At 24.9% G+C, this 6116-nt stretch overlaps 1 long non-coding RNA gene across 1 annotated transcript; it reads left to right on the plus strand.

Moving 5' to 3' along the window:
- Positions 1-4013: 4013 nt before the first annotated feature.
- LOC126552750 (uncharacterized) lies at positions 4014-5037 on the plus strand. Its single transcript, XR_007606164.1, has 2 exons — positions 4014-4175; positions 4732-5037. It is a non-coding gene; the product is annotated as an uncharacterized LOC126552750 (long non-coding RNA).
- The last annotated feature ends 1079 nt before the right edge of the window (positions 5038-6116 follow it).

Consider the following 6116-nt stretch of genomic DNA (forward strand, 5'->3'; position numbering starts at 1 on the left):
TTTTAAGGATAAAAAGTGCATAATTCTTGAATTTTATACACATTAAATGCATATTTAACATTACAAATAATGAAAATATATATTTCTTAATAATTTTTTCAATTCAATAAAATGTCAAAATTCCAACCAGTTATGCTCACCATATTTCATTTTCCATACCTACATAACATAATTTTTTGTAAATATTAATAATGATATTATATGTTTTAAAATAATGGACTTTGAATAAATGTTTGCATATTTATTACATTTTTTCATGCATATTGTACAATTTTTTCATATATATATTATATTTTAGATTTTGAACGGAGTGATGAATGTATTGATTTTACAATGATATGTATGTTTTTTTTTTTGTGTCTGTGTACAGCATAACTAGTCGAAATAATGCTTCAATTTCAAACATTGGGGGTGGTTTCCGATGGCAAAGTGAATATCCTTGGTGCATTATAGAGGCCAAAAGAAAACATTTTAAAACAGTTTTCAAAAAAATCAAGAAAAACAAAAAAAAGTGACAGAAAAACGGGAATTTTTACGTAAAACCAGTTTTCAACCGAATCGATTTTTTTATATGGTTGTAATTCAAAAATTAATCACTGTAAATACTTGAAATTTTCACCAAATGTTTATGTTAGTGTTATCTATATACAGTTAAATTTTCTTTTTTAAGTTATTTATAGACCACTGAAATTTTCGATTTTTTTGCGAATTTTTTTTTGAAGTGTCGGTAAAAAAACTTTGGATGACCAAAAAAACTTGAAAATTTAATACAAGGTTCCTTATGAGTTGTTCTTATTGTAGCTAAAAAAAATTAAAAATCGTTAGTCAACATTTTTTTTTATAAGCGTTTATAGTTCAAATTTTTACGAAATCTGTCAAAAACGCGAAAATTTGCAAGTAATTTTGAAGTTGAAAAATCATAAAATTTGTTGTGTTTATAACTAAGGATTAAAAATACAACAATAGGTTTTCCATAGGTTTTTCTTCAAGTAGCTATAGAGAAAACTCATAACATCATTATTTATAGGAAAAATTTTAAGTGCGTTTGAATTTTAAATTTTTTCGAAATCGCGTAACAATAACGATTTATCCTCAAACGATTTAAAATATTTGTTATTATTCAAAAAGTATAAGTCGTAGGTACTTGAAAATTTTACCAGTTATTTAGATTGGCATTTTCTTTACATGATTTAATTTTCAAAATATTTTGAATTTTTTTTGAGCTATTTATAGACAACTGAAATTTTCAATTTTTCTGAAAATTTTTTTTTGAAGTGTCGATAAAATTTTTTTGGCCCTATCAAAATACTTGAAAATTTTATACAAAGTTCTTCATATGTTATTCTTATAGTGATTAAAAAATTATAAGAATACATAGGCACAATTTTTTTTTATTAGCATTTGAAGTTCAAATTTCGACAAAAATTCGTCAAAATCATGAATATTTGCAAATTATTTTGTAGTTCAAAATTCATAAAATTGTTTGTATTTATATCTAACGTTAAATATTCTAGACTGACAAATCATCTCCGTTCAGAATCGATTTTCGTATACAATGATACCTATCATTGCATTAAAATTTAACCTACCCTAGTCCGAGGTCCACCCCACCCCCTAATGTACAGCAGAGTGGTACCCACTTGCCGACTTTTTTTAGTTCCTATTACTACCAAGCCCAAATAATAATGTTTCTAACGGGAGTGGATTTTTATGGAAAATTATTATTAATTATATCTGAATTTATTTTAATTCTGTTTAAAATTATATTTTATACGGTTCGTACCTACGTTCATCGGTCCGATCGTAACTCATCTTCTGATTGTCGCACAATGTGCTCTAGTCGAAAATAAATAAATATAATATATTTTATAATAATAACAATAATTGTTATGATTTCATCAATTTGTTTTAGACAACCAGCATGTCATCAAGCTCCAATGATAAACCATCCAACTCGCAAGATTCGCAACCATCATTACAAGACCTTCAAGCTAGGTTGGACAAATGTCAAGCGGAATGGGATAAAAAACATAAAGAAAAACATCCTAAACCGACTGGAACTGTGTTTCCCACAAAGCGAAATGATGTTAAGCCGATGTTTCCCAGACCATCTAATCCTTAAAATTTAAAACACCATGCATAAATTTCAATAATCTAAATCACTTCCCATAATCAAAAAATTTAAATAGGTATTCAAAATTAATTTATATATTTTTCAATTTATCCAAACAAAATAACATTAAAAGCAAAAAATAATTTCTATTTTGTTTTACTAAGTTAATTTTACCATATTATCACTATACATCTATGCCAACACCTATAAAACGGGTGTTTATGTCGTATATATTCTGTGTCAACAAAATTGAATAAGAATTGCTCATTTTACAATACTATATAACATAAGAAAATAATTTCTATATTATATTTTTTATTCTTGTGTAATATAAATTACAGCAAAATGTAAATAACGTATTAATAATATGTCCTTGTATCCACTTATCTTGGCGCATGCACTTTTATTTTTTTTTTTTACCTATATAACTTAACATATTAAGACAAGTCAGTTAACTGTTATTTTATAAAAATATAATAAAATATTTATATACTCTTGATAAAAATAATTTTAAGTCAATGTGTTGACTATTGTCAAGTAGTAATTTTTTAATACAAAATTCGTAAGAATCGCAACAATTTGCAAATTATTTTGTTTTCATAAATTCAGTTAGTTTTTAAATATCAAAGCATTTTGTAAGTATGTTATATATATTAAATTTTGCATAATTTATACCAAAAGTTATTATTATCAAATCCGAATGATACACGTAGTGACAGTTCGTCAAATAATAATTGATTTTATATTCACGCACATAATTGAATTTATCTGTATTCATAATAACTTATCTATTGTTATGGCAGTATAAACTATAAATATTAGTAATATAATATTGGAAATAATTTTGTGTTTTGTTGTTTATAAAAATATATTTTTATACACCATATTATGTCCATATCATATTATATCTTTACTTACCTGAGTTACCTGACGCTAAAATATATAATATTAATTTAAAATTATAAATGTTTAAATGTAATATACAATTAATTCCAAAAATCGTTTTGAAGCTTACATTAGATATTTTTTAATTAACTGACTTTTTTATATAGATATATTTTATAGGATTATAGCCCTTTTCATATATATGCTTAATATGCACCAATTGTAGACATAGGCGCAACTAGGGTCAATTTGGGGCTAAAACAAATTCAATGCGTGTATATTTTGTTTATGGAATGTGCAACATTGATAACATCTGAAATAGTAATAATATTTGAGGGGACTAGCCAAATATTTGGGGTACCAAAGACCCCCAAGCTCCCACCTATTTGCGCCTATGATTGTACAGATTGTATTTATTATTATATAAAAAAAAATTGTATGGGTATATAATTTGGATAAATAGCTATTAGTATAATACTATATTACTATAATTTGTTGTCCTTTATTTATTTATTTTATTATTATTATTTTTGCAATTTAATCATTATTCTTATTATATTAGTTCAAGCTAAATTTTTAATTAATTAAACTTGTTCACTTAAAATTTAAATTTAATTTAGAGTATAAAAGAAAGTACTGTCATATTATAAATATTTGTAATTGGAATATTTTTCTGTATTAAAGAATATTATTTTTATTATTATACTTAAAAGTCTTTATATACACTTGATATTCGCGTCAACATACAGTTATGAAAGTTAATTTTCCCAACCAATCTGTTTGATTAAATAGATTAAATAAAAATAAAGGAAAATTACATCGATGGTGGAAAATGCTAATTATTATTGTGTTTGAATAAAACTTTCAAAACTAAAATAATACAAACCCGATATTTATATTTGTTTGTTTTAAAAAACAATTTTTATATATAAATATATAAAAAAATTGTTATTAGCTTTGGGTATCAAATGTCTTAGATCCGAAACTAAGTATAATAAAGCAGAAATCACAAATTTCTGGCAGTCGAGCTGTTTGGTAGTCATCGCAACTTTATATCTGTTAGTTTCTGTCATTCAAACAACACATTTTACCAAGAGCGTCATTCGTCCATTGTCTACGTAGTCCATAATCCAGTTATGCATTCTACAGATGGCTTATATAGTTATATCCTATTAAAGTATTTATAGTAAATACCTACTCTATTACGATTATCTTTATATAATAATATCCTATAATTATGTTATTATAATATTGTATAATAGTAAAATAATTACTAACAATAAAAAATTATTATTATATTCAATTTATCATGTTATATAAAAACGTTACAGTACCTAATATATTTTATTGACCAAAACAATCTTAATATATTAATTATAGATATATATCTATAACGTCATTATAAATACATTTTTATAAAAATTTTATGACGAAAATCTTGTAATATCATACAAAAAATTATGATAATAGGTACTGCACCTAGTTACATTTACATAATATGTGTAATTGAAAGTAACCGTTTATGTGTTTACTATATTATTCACCATAGAACTGAGATGGATCATAATCTATTATGTACATCGTACATATAGATAAGTAAATACCCTTATATATTCCAGAGATACACCTACCTATTAATTATGCTTAGGTAGCTGTATGTTATAGTAAATAAATTTATGTATATTTTATCATATAAGTCATAATTATATTAAATTTCTCTTGATTTAATTTAGACCTTTCAAAAAGACGATAAGGTGTACCCGACAAATATGTTTTTATGTGATGCAATAATATAATTATATTAACACAATATGCAAATCGGATTTTACAAGATAGAACATAATGAAGATACATAAAATAACATATACATAATATTTATACTAGATAATTATAATATATATGTAAATGAGACATTCTGACCATTCTGTACCAAAATACATTGAAGTGTCACAGCCTCAACAGGCGCTATCAGTATAATAAAATATATAATAATTTTAATTTGTTATTGAAACTTAATATACTAACCTACTAACCCTTTATATATAACTTTTATTGAAATTCTCAAACTTTTTCAAGTAAATACGTATATTAAAATAAGAACCACAATTAGAAACACAAAACCAAAAATCAGTAAAAAATACGTGGAAAAAAAGATTTCATTTATGAAAATTTTTCAGATTATACAACAAACAAAATTAATCAATACGATTAAGATAAATTTTTGAGTTATAGAAATAAACCTCATAAAATATAAAATGTTGCATTAAGCGACTTTTATTATATTTTTTTAATCATCATGTATTTATTTTTGAAAATTTTTATATACATATTATGTACCTTTTTCCGCCGTTCCGTGTAGGAATATTAACATACGTACCTGGTTTTTACCATATAGGAACTTACATATGTACCTTTTTCTATTGTGTAGGAGCTAACGTATGTATTTTTTGTACCTGCTACTCTCGTATAGGAACTTACATTTGCCCCTTATTGTATACTCGTAAATAATTTTCGTGGCGCCATATGCGAAAGACGTCAAACTGTGTAGTTAGGGTCAAAAAATAATAATAAATACATTGTAATTGACAGGGAGCGATATTTGTTGCCTTGTTTGAGATTATTATGGTAATACACAAAAAAACTTATTTTAATTGCATGTATGTAATTATAATATTGCAGCACAGTCATAGTAGTTCTATTGGTTTTTATTAGTCGTCAGAAAATATTATGCGTGTGGATTATAGCAACGGTGAACTAGTAACGTAGTATGGGATCCTGGTAGTTTCGGACGAAAAAACAATAGACTAAAACAATAAACACAATTCTAAATAAATGTCAGAGGTTAATCAAAAAACGAAAGATAGCGATAATTCTTTTAAGCAGAATTCCCAAATGCATGTATATATATATTATAAATGTTATATTGTATATTTATTACTATTTATCGAGTGGCTTCACGCTCGAAACTACGTCAAGTACTACTACGTTAACTACATTTATTGCTCTGCACGTTAAAGAATTTAACAGCGGACGCGTTATTATCAAAAATCCGATTAACTAGGTATTAAATAAATATTTAGACATTATTTGAACAGTATATTTATGATAAAAATTTCGA

Source organism: Aphis gossypii, chromosome X (genome assembly GCF_020184175.1).
Source record: "Aphis gossypii isolate Hap1 chromosome X, ASM2018417v2, whole genome shotgun sequence".
Lineage (NCBI taxonomy): Eukaryota > Metazoa > Arthropoda > Insecta > Hemiptera > Aphididae > Aphis > Aphis gossypii.